Genomic DNA, 14,230 nt, shown 5'->3' on the forward strand with positions numbered 1-14,230 from the left:
CTGGTGGCTAAAGATGTGTAACCCTCTTGACCTGGGCTGTATCTACACAGGTATAAAAATGCTATTTAAAAAACACCATGGGGGAGGGGAGGAGCTCCCTAGGCAATTTGCCATTGAATTTGGATCCTGCTGTACAGTGCCATCTGGTGCCACATTTATGTAACACATTTTTAATGTTATAAATTGACTTGTGCAATTGAGTCCCTGGTGAGTAGCCTGACCACTGAATTCTATATCAGCTAAAGTTTCCAGAGTGTCTTCATAGGCAGCCCCACACAAAATGTGTTGCAGTAATCTAGCCTAGAGGTTGCCAGATCGTAGACAACTGAAGTCAGGTTATCTCTGCCCAGACAGGGGTGAAGCTGAGCCACCCGCCAAAGTTGATGGAAGGCACTCCATGCCACTGAAGCATCCTGAGTCTCAGGCAACAGCAAAGGACCCAGAAGCACCACTAAGCTATGTGCCCATCAAGAGCAGTGTAATCCCATCAAGAGCTGGCCACCTCCTATCCATCCGGTCTAAGGAACCACTCACTGACAATGCCTCAGTCTTAACTGGATTGAGCCCCGGTTTATTGACTCTCATCCAGTCGATTACCAAGGCAAGACAAAGGTCCGGCACATCCACTGTGACACCTGCAGATGCAAAGGAGAAGTAGAGCTGTATGTCATCAGCATATTGCTGACAGTGTATTCCAAATCTCTAGATAACCCCACTCAGCATTCATATAGATGTTTATGATGTAATGCATTGTGGGGGTTTTTTTGTCCCAGAGCAAATACATTTACCGTATTTTTCGCTCTTTAAGACGCACCAGACCACAAGACGCACCAAATTTTTGGAGGAGGAAAACAAGAAAAAAAATATTCTGAATCTCAGAAGCCAGAACAGCAAGAGGGATCGCGGCACAGTGAAAGCAGCAATCCCTCTTGCTGTTCTGGCTTCTGGGATAGCTGCTCAGCCTGCATTCGCTCCATAAGACGCACACACATTTCCCCTTACTCTTTAGGAGAGAAAAAGTGAGTCTTATAGAGCAAAAAATACAGTATTTATTTACAAAAATCAGGCTCCTGGTTTCTTTTCTTTTATTCACTAAGATTCCTTGCTCTGGGGATTCATCTATTCGCCCAAAACATGTTCTCCTTCATGGAGAGCACAGGTTGCAGTGGGGTTAATAAGACACCTCACTGTTTCTGGGTGGGTTAGTTTGGATGTCCACCATTGTGATTGGGCTCCTCTTGTTGTTGGGGAGAGTTTGATGTTGCCAATTATTGACTGACAGCCTTAGGTTATATATTCTCTGCGCACAGTGTTGAGCTTCCTCTTTTCCCTGCACGCATCGGATCACCCGCCCACCCTCCCTAATTTTAGGGCTTTTGCGTTTGACCTTGCTATGCCTGTCATGGGATCGTCTGCTTTTGGGGCAGGGGCCTGGTAGGAATTTTGTCCATTTGGCTGGTGCCATTTGGATTTTTGCCTACTGTGTAGCAAATTGTCACAACTTGTGGGGATGCGGTTAGGCATTGGTTTTAGAAAATTGGCTGGTGGAGGGGTATGGATTGGCTGTGCCTGCCACTCCAATGCTGCTGCTGCAAGGGTATTCCGTTAAAGGAATCCAGGAGCTCACCATGCTTTTGTCCACACCCCTGTCCCCTAGGGCCACGCAGGAGCCCCTGGGAGCATTTGGGGAGAGGTGAGGGTCTGGCACCCAGTCCATTTTCACCCCAAAAATGTTTTCCCTTACTGACTTTGCAGATTTGCGGATGTCAGTTCTGTCGCAACCAATGCCTAAGCAACCACTCACATTTTTTAAAAAATAAAGTTGTGGCCAAAATTATGCCAAAAACCTTAAACAAAAATTCCTGTGTGAAGCATGAATTCATTTGGGGGTGGCTTGGGGACCTCGACACGCAATAGACGTTTCGTAGCAATTTCCCTTTCAAACTAACATGGTAGACACTAGAGACACCAACTTAAAGTATTCTTCCTTGGGGGGGGGGGGGAGGAGGTGATTGATGGCCAAAAAGCATGGTTTCATAGTGCGCGCCCTTTGACTTGGTAAAACGGTTTGGATCAAGCACAATTCATGAAAAGAATGAATTGTTGGAACTTGGAAGGAGAACATCTTCGCTTCTTTCATCTTCAAGGTGAAGAATCAGAGAGGGAACGGACCTAGGGAGAAGGCAATTCAAACGGCAGTTTCTTCCTTGAAGTATCTAAGCTCTGCAGACACTTTAATTGAAAGAGAAGTGCTTTTTAAAAGATTTGCTTCCTTTTTTCCAAGTTCCCTTTTTCAAGTGCTTCTCACTAATAACCATATTAACTCTTTTCTTTTAGAAATGGTTTTTCTCCCCTCTCTCCCTCGACCCCCACACTCTTACGCATGCTCATCAGCATTTGCTAACACACAGGTAGACAACATGATGGCCGCCAGCTGTTGCTGGACTCCCATCAGCCATGCCCAGCATAGCTATTGTGCAAGGATGATGGCAGTGGCTGGAGGGCATCCCATTGGCTATCTCTGGACTACATACATACATACATACAGCCATTGCCTTATACTCACCTGTGGTGAACTCAGGATTTAAAAAGGCAGTCCTGTCCCTCTCCAATCACATTTGGCCTCAAGATAACCTGATTTCAAGAGGAAAAAATGGGACACATTTGTGTTGTAAAAAACAAAACATGCATAGGAATAAGCTTAAGAGCATAAGAGCAGCATGCTTGATCAAGCCAATGGCCCATCTGGTCTAGCACCCTGTTCTCACAATGGCCAACTAGATGCTCCAAATGGAAAACACGCAAGCAGGATTTGAGCACAAGAGCACTCTCCCCTCCTGTGGTTTCCAGCAACTAGTATTGCCTCCAGCTGTGGAGCCAGACCATAGCCATGGTGGCTAGTAGCCAGCAATAGCCGTGTCCTCCATGAATTGCTCCAATCCCCTTTTAAAGTGATCACTGTAGAAAGGAAGCAGGAATCAGACCATTTGTCCATCTAGCTTGGCATTATCTACACTGGTAGATAGTGGCTCTCAAGGATTTCAGATGGGATGTCTTCCAGCTGTATCCGAATATGCCAGGGACTGAACCTGGGACTTTCTGTATTCAAAGCAGATGCTTTAACCACTGAGCTATAACCCCTTCCACAGCTAGTGGAAGTGGAGATAAAACAGTGGTTCCAAAATCAACTACTTAATGTAGCCTAGATTATCCAGAAATGCTATTCACCAGGAGCCTTCTGTAATGTCTATTTACATGTAAGTTAAATTCAGGAAAGGTCCTGTATAATATTAATTGAAAGCTTCCTGTTTTCAGGTTCAGCCATCTGCAGATTGCAGTGTATTTAAGTTGCTGAATGGCTGGGCCTAAACATGACAAACATGGATTCAAATCCCCGTTGGCTGAGGATCTTAGTGGGTTGTTTGAAGAATGCAGTACTTTGTCTTAGGCCAACCTCACAAGGTTGTTCTTAATGTGCTTGGATGAAAGGTGTGATCAAGACTAGATCTAAGGCGGTGTGGGCAGTTCCACTGCACAGGTTGCCAAGATGAAGGGGTACAAAAATGATGGTGATGATGAATATACCTATATTTATATTGGTACCTATTCAATTACAGTGGTACCTTGGGTTAAGAACTTAATTCGTTCTGGAGGTCCGTTCTTAACCTGAAACTGTTCTTAACCTGAAGCACCACTTTAGCTAATGGGGCCTCCCACTGCCGCCATGCCGCCACTGCACAATTTCTGTTCTCATCCTGAAGCAAAGTTCTTAACCCAAGGTAATATTTCTGAGTTAGCGGAGTCTGTAACCTGAAGCATCTGTAACCCGAGGTACCACTGTATTGTGAAAACGATAAATATTTAGGGAGAGGTGCCAAATTTTGTCCTCGCTCATGGCACAATATAACCAAAGTCTGCCCCTGGTGTGGTGCAACAAACGCCAAATAAATAAATGTAGTGTTACGTATGCCAGGGGATGCTGTGCTTCACTGCAATACTTTTTAAACCTCTTGCGCTCCTGAAGTTTGCATGCTGTAGAAATCCAGAGTTAGTTTTTCTATTCCATTCTTCTTATGTAGCAATAAAGGACAGTTATGTGTGAGAGGCCTGCTCCTGCTTCTTCATGATGTGCTTTGCTTTCACCCCTACACAACATGGATATGCCGCCCTACTCACAAAGTAACCGAAACTATGGGCAAATGCAAAAGAAAATCTCTGATTGAGATGACCTGACAATTTGCATGACTTTTTCTACAGCTGCCCACTTGGCTATTGGGAAACTAGGGAGTGGCTGAAGATGTGGACGGGAGATTCAGCTGACCAAAAGATTCTTATTTTATTTTATTTTTAATTTTTGCATTTAGATCCCATTTAGACACCAAAGTGAAAAGTTATTCCTCTATGGTATGCGTAACCTTCCAGTGTTCTTCACTGCCTCATTTTCATGCTGAGCTTTATTAAATAATTAATCAATGTGAATGATTGAATAGATGTGTCCTAGATTTCTCAGTCACCCATCCTTCTTTTAAAAAAAACGCAATTCCTCATTTTCTGTCTTAACGCAGATACTATCAAAGAAATAAATGGACTGCTGTGAACAAAATGAGAAGGAAAGGCTTTTCTTTCTTATTCCCTGATGCAGAAAGAAATAGGGCGATGCAGTGGTGCTGGCATGGCCGGTCTCAGGAGCTGAAGACAAGGAACTGCACTAGCAGAATGAGGAAGAAAAGAATTCCCAGACACAGAAGCAAGTGAAATAATGCACATTGCCATCTAAAAATCTCTCTCTCTCTCTCTCTCTCACTCACACACACACACACACACACACACAAATTAGCTAAGTTTCCTAACGACATCATTGCAGTAACCACTCCAACAGAGCCTTGTGGAACTTTAAAGGAAGGTTAGGGAGATTTTCTCAGCCTAAGACCACATATTTCCTTCTGGGAAACTTTCTGGGGGCACATGCTAGTGGTGGGTGGGGTAGAAGCAGAAGTGGGTGGAGCAACAAATTTTAAAACTCACCTGTGTACAGTAGACTACCTTTAACACACACACATACACACACCTCTCTTATCCAGCCAAGGAAGATGCACGATCAGTGTTCCAGGACACATTTCAGCCAAGCAAAAACGGAGGGTGCAAATCAGGGCAAGTGAGGACTGTGGCTTTGGGAGAGGGTTTGGGGTGACTCCTGAGGGCCAAATGGAGAGCCTTGGATGTCTGCATTTGCCCTCTATCCCCAGGCCTCAAGTTCCCAACCCTTGCTTTAAAGACTGACAAATTTATTATGGCATAAGTGTATGCATGAAGGCTTTCTTCAGTTGTCAATCTGCCCTTCACACATCTAAATAAGGCTTATATGCTGTCATTTGTGGGTTAGTCTTTAAGATGGGTGTGGAGGGTTGTGGTCACCAGGCTGAGTTCATGGCAGTTGACGATTCTTGGTACACAATATGCAGCACTTGTGTTTAATTAGACTTTATATGCATTGGTCACTAGTGGGGCAGAAGGCAGGGAGTCCAAACAGTAGGTACAGCCAGAACCAAAATAGGTGGAACCAACTAATTCTAGTTTTGTCCCCTTCCTTGTCCTCCCTGCTGAGTTTTCTAAGGAGCAACATAGAGACTGAGGAGGAAGCAATCAGGAAAGGCGGTGTCACTAAAAAGAAGCAGGCAAGTGGGGAGTGGCTGAGGGCAGGTTGGGGGTGATAGGCAGTGCTCCATTCACTCTAATGGACCAGCCTCCATTGCTGTTATATATGTTTTAGGATTGCAGCCATGCAATACAATCCTCCAGGCCTGCCCAAAGCATTTTGCCACCTGAGCCAAACAACAAAATGGTGCTTCACTCCCCACGAGTGAAGAAGGGTGAGTGAAGATTGACCGCAGGAACAAAGTGGTGGGGGGGGATAAAGGTCTATATCAGGATTCACTGCCCTTGCGGATCCTGCTTCCTGAGGCACTTGCCTCACCTTGCCTCATAGGTGGGCCTGCCCTGGCAATCATACGTATTTCAGTCAGAAGTAACACTTCTACATGGGGATTGCGCACTATAAGTATGTTTACGAATTCAGTGCTGGGCTCCTACAGCACATTTACTTGGGAGTAAGCACTATTGCACTTAGTACGGAGTGTAGGGAGCTGGCTCATAGCCAGACAGATTGTCTCAGGCCAAGGTCTTCCCCATCACCTGCTTCCTGATCTTTTTAACTGACTGAGCCACAGGTTGAACCTAAGAGGCCTTCTGCATGCAAAGCATATACCGGTACTCTCCCACTGAACTAGGGCTGCTCTGGGGACGGAGTTCAGTTCACATTTTAATGCAAATGTACCTAATTCTCACATCCCAAACCAGCAAACACAAACAGAAACTTTTGCAGTGCAGTTCTCTGACATGCACCCCTAAAAATGTATGGGGGGAAAGTGCATATTGATGAAAATGGCATGCAAAAATGTATACAAACATGTGTGTATTGGGAGAAATCCACATGATAATAAATGCACATTTTTGTATTATTAATAAAACAACAACCACCACCACCTGCCAAGTGGAGCAGAAATGGAGCAGACCATACTAAAAGGTCACTAAAATGGGGGACTGAAATGGACAGATTTGTCTGTCCAAAGGCTCATCCCAGTAAGAGAAAAGAAGTAATGGGACTTTCTTCTGAAGAAACGTGTGTAGGGTTGTACTATCAGTCATTAAAGGTACCATCAGTTCACATATACTATTTCCACTTGAAAACCTCTGTCTAGTGTTTAATGTATGGTTGACTTTCTTATTCATTGTCTCATTTCTTTTACCTAACAGCATAAGCTATACGCTCCATTAATGAAAACCTGATAGTTGGCATGGAGGAAACAGCGAGAAAGAGTTTCTTGCTGTAGTACTAATTGCTCTGTCAGCTAAAGTGCTTGCGTTAGTCAGATCGAACAAGGAGTCAGGCCATCTGCCAAATGTTCTTCTTTGCCAATGACTTCTTTTACAAATATGGAAATGAATGATTAATTATAATATGACAATGTGCAGACTTCTTTCCTTCCCCGGACAGGTAGAATATTAATATACTTTGTGACTTATGATTTTCAACCACACCAAGAATTAATTAACATCGTAGAACAGTCAGATTTCTCATACAGCTTAATCTAAATTGCTTTTTCAAACAAAGACCCCAAAAAATCAACATAGTAATGGAACATGTTCAGCTTAATATCCCAGAAAGAGAGAATTGTATTTTATAAGAAGGTTTTTGTTCTGCTTTTACTTTATAGAAATGGCAAATGGCAAAATTGTTGCTTTGCTGTTCAGTTAAATCCCATTGAATTCAACTGGATTTCAGCACCTGCTGAACTTTTCCACTGGAATAACTGGGACATATTTATTTTTATTTTTTAAGTGCTTAACTGTGGCTAGATTGCAGCCCTTCATGCTAATTAATTACAAATTCCTGGTCATTGGTGGATCACTATCACTATTTTCAGTAAATATTTTTACCTTCAGTAGATGGCCAGTTCAGAGTTGATTAGTGTGGTATAAACTCAAATATTACAGAAATGTCTTGAGGCTTTTCATACTTCACCTGGCTGAATGCTACATCATCCTATGATGGAGAACAGTAGGCCAAGGGGGGGCTGTGTGTGTATCAGTTTTGGCTAATACTGGAAGCTGGAGACATAGAGGCTTATCCTGCTCCATGCTGGACCCAAAGCTGTGGCTTGGGGATCTCCCTGGGAACCCATTGGGGAGACAAGATCTTTGGGGAATGGTCTAATAAGATCTGCTAGAGTGTTAATGCTGTGAGCCCTTCCACCCTATGCTTAGGTTGTATATATGTGTAAGCTTATTATTAAGTGAAGCCATTTGGTGGCTTTTGAGTATAAGCCACTTAAATTCTGCTCTGGACGAATAGAAAAGCTTGCTGAAAAATTATTTCTTTCTTGAGCAAGGGAGGTGGCAATGGAGAGATAATTGAAGCAGTCTGTCTTCCTTACTATTTACAAAGACAAAATTTCCAGGTCTGAAGACAATTGTGTTTCACTGAATTAAACAGCTCTAATTTTGTCAGTGCTGTGGCTGGCTCTGATGTATTAAGTATAATTGAGTTAAAGATTGGACGAATCCACTTAAAGCCTGCTGTCAAATGGTCTGTGACTTGAAACAGTCGGCCTTGTCCTCAGATTGATAGCAAACATTAGTTCTGGTCCCTTTTTCAGGTTGTGTTTCTATACTCATATTCATATTGGAAACAAGACAACTGCTTTATAATCTTTGGGGGGGCGAGGGGGGGGGAAGCAAGGCACATTGAAAAGGAAATAGGAGGAAAACAATCTACCGTATTTTTCGCTCTATAAGACGCACCAGACCACAAGACGCACCTAGTTTTTGGAGGAGGAAAATAAGAAAAAAATTATTCTGAAACTCAGAAGCCAGAACGGCAAGAGGGATTGCTGCACAGTGAAAGCAGCAATCCCTCTTGCTGTTCTGGCTTCTGTGATAGCTGCACAGCCTGCATTCGCTCCATAAAACGCACACACATTTCTTGTTACTTTCTAGGAGGGAAAAAGTGAGTCTTATAGAGCAAAAAATACGGTATTTCCATACACAGCTTTGGATGCTTTCTTTTATTTTGAGCTACCCTCAAAGAGTCAAGAATTTGCTCTATTATCAGAATATTTTTCAGAAAGCATCTCTCTCCATCAGCTCTCTTGCAATGGACAAACCCCGTCAGGCCTCTTCACCCTCCTCCTCTGTCACCTGAGGGTATAAGACTCCCTCAGTGGGAGAGCTGGGAAACAGGGCTCTTTTCATCAGCTTTGCTGGAGGCCCAGCTCCATCAGGCAACTCCTCCCCTGAAATGGTCACTATAAAGATTGTTTAAGCCTGGGTTTGATTTTCCCCCTCTGCCCTCCTGGCCCCTTGTGTGTTGTGTTTTTGTTTGTTTGTTTAGATAGTAAACCTGCAGGGGAGGGCTGTCTTAGAACCATAGAATTATAGAGTTGGAAGGGACCCTGAGGATCATCTAATCCAATGCAGGAATATGCAGCTGTCCCATGTGGGGATTAAACTTGAAACTTTAGAGCATCATGCTCTGACCAATGGAGCTATCCAGTCTTGTCTTAATTGACTGCATGTAAGCCACTCTGGGAAACCTTTTGGCTGAAGAGTGGTGTGCAAAGAGCCAGTGTGGTGTAGTGGTTAAGAGCGGTGGACTCGTATTCTGGTGAACCAGGTTCGCGTCTCTGCTCCTCCACATGCAGCTGCTGGGTGACCTTGGGCCAGTCACACTTCTCTGAAGTCTATCAGCCCCACCCACCTCACAGAGTGCTTGTTGTGGGGGAGGAAGGGAAAGGAGAATGTTAGCCGCTTTGAGACTCCTGAAGGGGAGTGATAAAGCAGGATATCAAATCCAAACTCTTCTTCTTCTTCAAATGCTCTAAATAAATAATGGTGCATAATATAAATAATTAGGATGCCTTTATGCCTTTTCTGGTTCACCAGCATCCCTGACCCCATTGTACTATCTTGGTGGTTTTTAAGCTGGGATGTCACACGCACCTGAGCAGGGACACTCCCTGCTTAAATGTTTATGAGCAATACTGGGGTGAGCAGGAGACCTTGCTAGTACCGTCACCTCCCCATTTTCTCTGCCCAAAGGTGTTTAACTTGACTCTGGAACATAGGAGGGCACATCTCAGGAGCTGCTGGCACTTTGGGGTGGCTGCTGCCCCATGTGGTAAGTCACTAAACTGCAGGTGGCAGACTTCATCAAGGAAACCTTCTGAATGGACCGTGCCCACCCAGACTGACCACTGGATCTTCATAGGCAGCAAGAGCAGCCCATCCCATTTAGAGGTAAAATGGGAAGGCGCTGCCCTGATTGCACATTGTCCACTGCTTGCCCTACTCTGCCACCCCAGCTGAAGCCTCACATCAGTTCAAAAAGGATGTTTCTAAAATGTGGGTAACACAAAACAATGGATGCCTTTTGTCAAGGCCATATTTTCTTAGGGGATTTAAGGTTACACTTGATCAGAACCCAGAGGGGAATCAAAGCCAAGGCCCCCAGAATTTGGTGGGAAGTCTTGTTTGCCTCTAGGACACTCTTTAACAATGCCGCACATACATGGAGGCTGCTAACACATCACATGGGTTGATGGCATCATTAATTTGCATCACTGCATTGCAATATGTGACAATAGTGGCCCAGACAGTACAATACGCTGAGCCCTTTCTATATAGTACATTTGAATGGCTATTCAAGACTTCATTTCAGAGCATAGGGGACTCACTTCAGAAGTCACTGGGTTTCAGAATCCAATCTGAAGTCTAGCATAATCTGAACTCAAAGCTGGGAGTCTACCAAAAAAATCAGCATCAACTGATGAAGCCTAAATCTATTAGGGAAAATGGCAGCAAATAAAATGCATTCAAGTGTGCTGTATCTTTTCCAGGCTTTACAAATTTTTATTTCCAATAAAACAATACACTCTTGGCAAAAGTTAATAGAAGGCTATATATTTGGGGGAGAAGACAACAAATTTTAAAAGTCAAAAGAGGAAAAGAGATGGGGGGTATCCCCAATATTCATTTAACATCATGAGGCAAACCAATTAAGACAAATACTGCTATTAGTAAAGAAAGAAGGTGTTAAAGTGTGGGGTGTGAATGATAGTCAAGATGTATTCCTGGTAGTGGCAGCTTTTTTACTTAATAAAAAACCTTAAGGATGTAGAATTGGGTTCAAAGCCTTTCATAAAAACGAGTTACAATTTTGCAGTCTAGATGGAAGCATCCAATTTCAATTAAGACCTTGCCTACTCCCTTTTGCATCATCCACTGTTCTATAATAATAGAACCCAGAATTTTTTTTAATGGTTAATAAAGGGATATTATAGAATTAAGAATTTCTACAATAATAATGAGTAAGAGTACTCTTGGTCTGAGCTTAGGTGAGTTAGTTCCTTTATAGTAAAATATATTATTAAACAGCAAGTAAAAAGAGAATTGCAACCATTCAAAAACCTGATATTGGCACATAATTTCAATGCCAAAAGATGCATGACCCCAATTTATAAAATATTAACAAAATGAATTTATAAAATATTAACAAAATGAGGCACAGGTGATCTAACGGAATAATAAAAATGTAGGGGAAATGGTTGAGGTTATGATACTGATCCCATAAAATGGAAAAGAAAATGCAGCAGGGGGCATATGAAATCAATTTCAGCAAGAATTCACAAAATGACCCTTATGATCAATTTTAGGTTCCACTGGTGATAATCCCCAACCTCTCCCCCAAATGAGTGCATATTTACAATTATGGAGGGAATGTCATTCAGTGGAAGGTTTTCATGAAATGCTGCTCCTAGAAATTAATTTAATATTTTTTTAAATAAACAAACAAAAATTTATACCAATCCTATCTTTAATATTATTGAAGATATGGGATGGGCCAAATCAAAATAGTTTGGAATAATAAATGAATTTTTTTGTTTGTTTGTTTGTTTGTTTGCTGCCAGGATGATTATAAAAAAATAAATAAATAGGAATACTTAGAGATTAAATAAGGATTTATGGTATAGTCAAATCAGGCCCATAGCTATTGCTGAAAAATTAACTCAGAAATTAAGGGCAAGCAAAAAGATTCATTTTCAACTATATAGCAAGAATTTATTTTATATATAAACAATGATAACAATGTTCAAATGCCTTTTTTGAAATATGCTACTATCTTGAATTCTTGGAAACTTTTCAGCTTAAACTGAACTCTGAAAAAAGAACGTGAGGACAACATCCCAATATTTATGAACAAAGGAAATCTTTTTTAAAATGACTTGCTACTACCATCCAAATAAACAATTAATTTTTCCAGGAATTGTGAATGCAACCAACATTTTTGGGGGGGGTTAATTTTTATTTTCATGCAATTGTATTGTTTTTTCCTTAGTTTTATTTTAATGTTATTGCACTATATGTTTCTGGTTAAAAAAATAAAAAAATGCAGAAATCCCAACCCTAGCAGCATGTGAAACAGAATAGGTAAACAAAAATGGTGTTTTAAAACACTGTCCCTTTAATAGCTATTCTTGTCATGTCTGTAGCAACAGAAAAGAACATTTTCCCAATGTTTACAATATTAGTTGGTCCCAAAAAAGGATGCACTCTCACTTGTTCCTAAATCAGACTCTTTCTAGGCTACAAAAGGGCTAATAATAGATCCCATTATATCAGGGGTGGGGTATCGGTGGCCCTCCAGATGTTGTTGGACGCCAGCTGCCAGAAGCCCCAGCAAGCATGCCCAATGGTTAGGGATGATGGGAGTTGTAGTTCAGCAACGTCTGGAAGGCCACATACCCCCCCCCCCCATTACATCTAAGGACTAGAAATGTGAAAAGCATCTGAAAGATTCACACTTTAAAAAATACTGCACAAATGTAAAGCAAACAGACATTTATAATCCTACATTTATGCTGAATAGCCTTTTATATAAATCATTGGACTGTGCATGGGCAGTGTAAGCCCAATGTTAATATTCAATCACATAGCCTAGTTATATTGCTTGCTTTGTAGTTGACGTTACCAAGAACAACAAAAGTTATCTCTTCACTGCATTAAAATAACTCAGACACTTGTCCGTGCCAGAGAACTAATCTGGCCATCGTGGCATCACCAATCTGAATAAACTTCTCGATGCTGACTCAGTCTTGTCTGTTGATAGTTCAGAAGGGGATAAGTAACAGCTACACTACTGAGCAAAAGTGGGGCGGGAGAGAGAGAGACTACTGAGGAAAGGCTGCAGCTCATTGGTAGATCATCTGTTTTGCATGCAGAAGATCCCATGTTCTATCTCCAGGGAGGGCTGTCTTAAATCCTGGACAGCTGCTGTCAATCAGTGTAGACAATATTGAGCTAGATGTAAAAGTGGTCTGACTCAGTAAAAGGCAGCTTCCTGCACTCCTTCCTTGAGCAAAATGAATGGATGCTTTTCTTTTCTTCATTTTGCATCACTCAGGCATAGCTGTCAACTTTCGGATTTGAAAATGAGTGATCAGCAGCCTCAAAAATAAGGGATAAGCAGCCTCAAAAATAAGGGATCATCAGCCTCACCTGTCCCGGGGACAGTCTACGGGATATCTAACAATCCAGGATAGCAGCGGGAAACAGCGCTGAAATAAGGGAATTTCCTGCCAAAAAAAGGGAAGGTTGACAGCTATGCACTCAGGTGGTAGCCACCAGGGCTCTTCATGTGTGTGCCATAATCAAGCACAGCAGTAGACCACAAACCACCAGTGCAGAAGACACTAGGTCCAAACCCTGATATCTGCAGTTAAAAGAGGGGTATGGAACCTTTTCACCCATAAGGCTGTACTCCCTTCTGGGCAACTTTCCTGGGACTGCATGCCAGACAAAATGGGTAGAATAAGAGAGGAGCCTTTTACATGTGTACAGTAAGCTACATTTCTTCATCTACCAAACAGGCAAGCAAGAGGCATTCTCATGGATCATGGGCAGGTTCCAGTCAGGCAAAAGCACTCGAGGAGTGCACAGGTCAAGGCTGGTGAGGGTTCAGCCTGGGGTGAAGAGTCCTGTAGGCTGGACAGAGGGGACCATGTTTGGCCTGCAGATGGGAGATTCTTCACCCCCTAAATTAAAAGGGAACAGGGAAAAGGCCTTTCTCTGTTGGGGACCCTGCTTGTCACAGGCTGTCAGTCACAATTCTGGGCTAAGGAAGCAAATAGTCTAACCTGAAAATAAGAGCCTGGCGGTTAGTCCATCTAAGGTCCATCTAAGGCCAGCACTCTGTTCTCACAGTGGCCAACCAGATGCCCAGCAGGAGCCCACAAGGAGAACTTGAGCACAACAGCACTCTCGCCACTTGCAGTTCCCAGCAACAGGTATTCACAGGCATACTGCCGCCAGTAGTGGAGGGGAACCATAGCCACCCAGTGAAAAGCAACTTCCTATGTCTCTGCAGGAGCACAAAAAGTCTTGCAGAAGTTTCAGCTTCTTTTCAGCAAGTGCCTACTTCCTTAACATTGCAAACATAAAAATGTTTTTCTTTGTGTGGGTGATACTTGCTAAAGCATTGGATGCCAAAATAGTGGTCAAATACTATTTCCCTAAGCCAGAAGGCAAGCCTGTGTACAGGCTCCTTGGCCCTCCCCATGATTAGCAAAAATGGGGTACATTGTCCGAATAATAAAAATTGCAAATAATAGCACAG

General features: G+C 42.6%; 1 protein-coding gene across 1 annotated transcript in view; it reads left to right on the forward strand.

Annotated features, from left to right (window-relative positions):
- Positions 1 to 14,230, forward strand: part of LOC310669598 (tigger transposable element-derived protein 1-like) — a 433,144-nt gene that overhangs the window by 407,439 nt on the left and 11,475 nt on the right. The window lies entirely within an intron of this gene.

Source organism: Podarcis tiliguerta (assembly GCF_965153285.1).
Source record: "Podarcis tiliguerta genome assembly, chromosome: Z".
Classification (NCBI taxonomy): domain Eukaryota; kingdom Metazoa; phylum Chordata; class Lepidosauria; order Squamata; family Lacertidae; genus Podarcis; species Podarcis tiliguerta.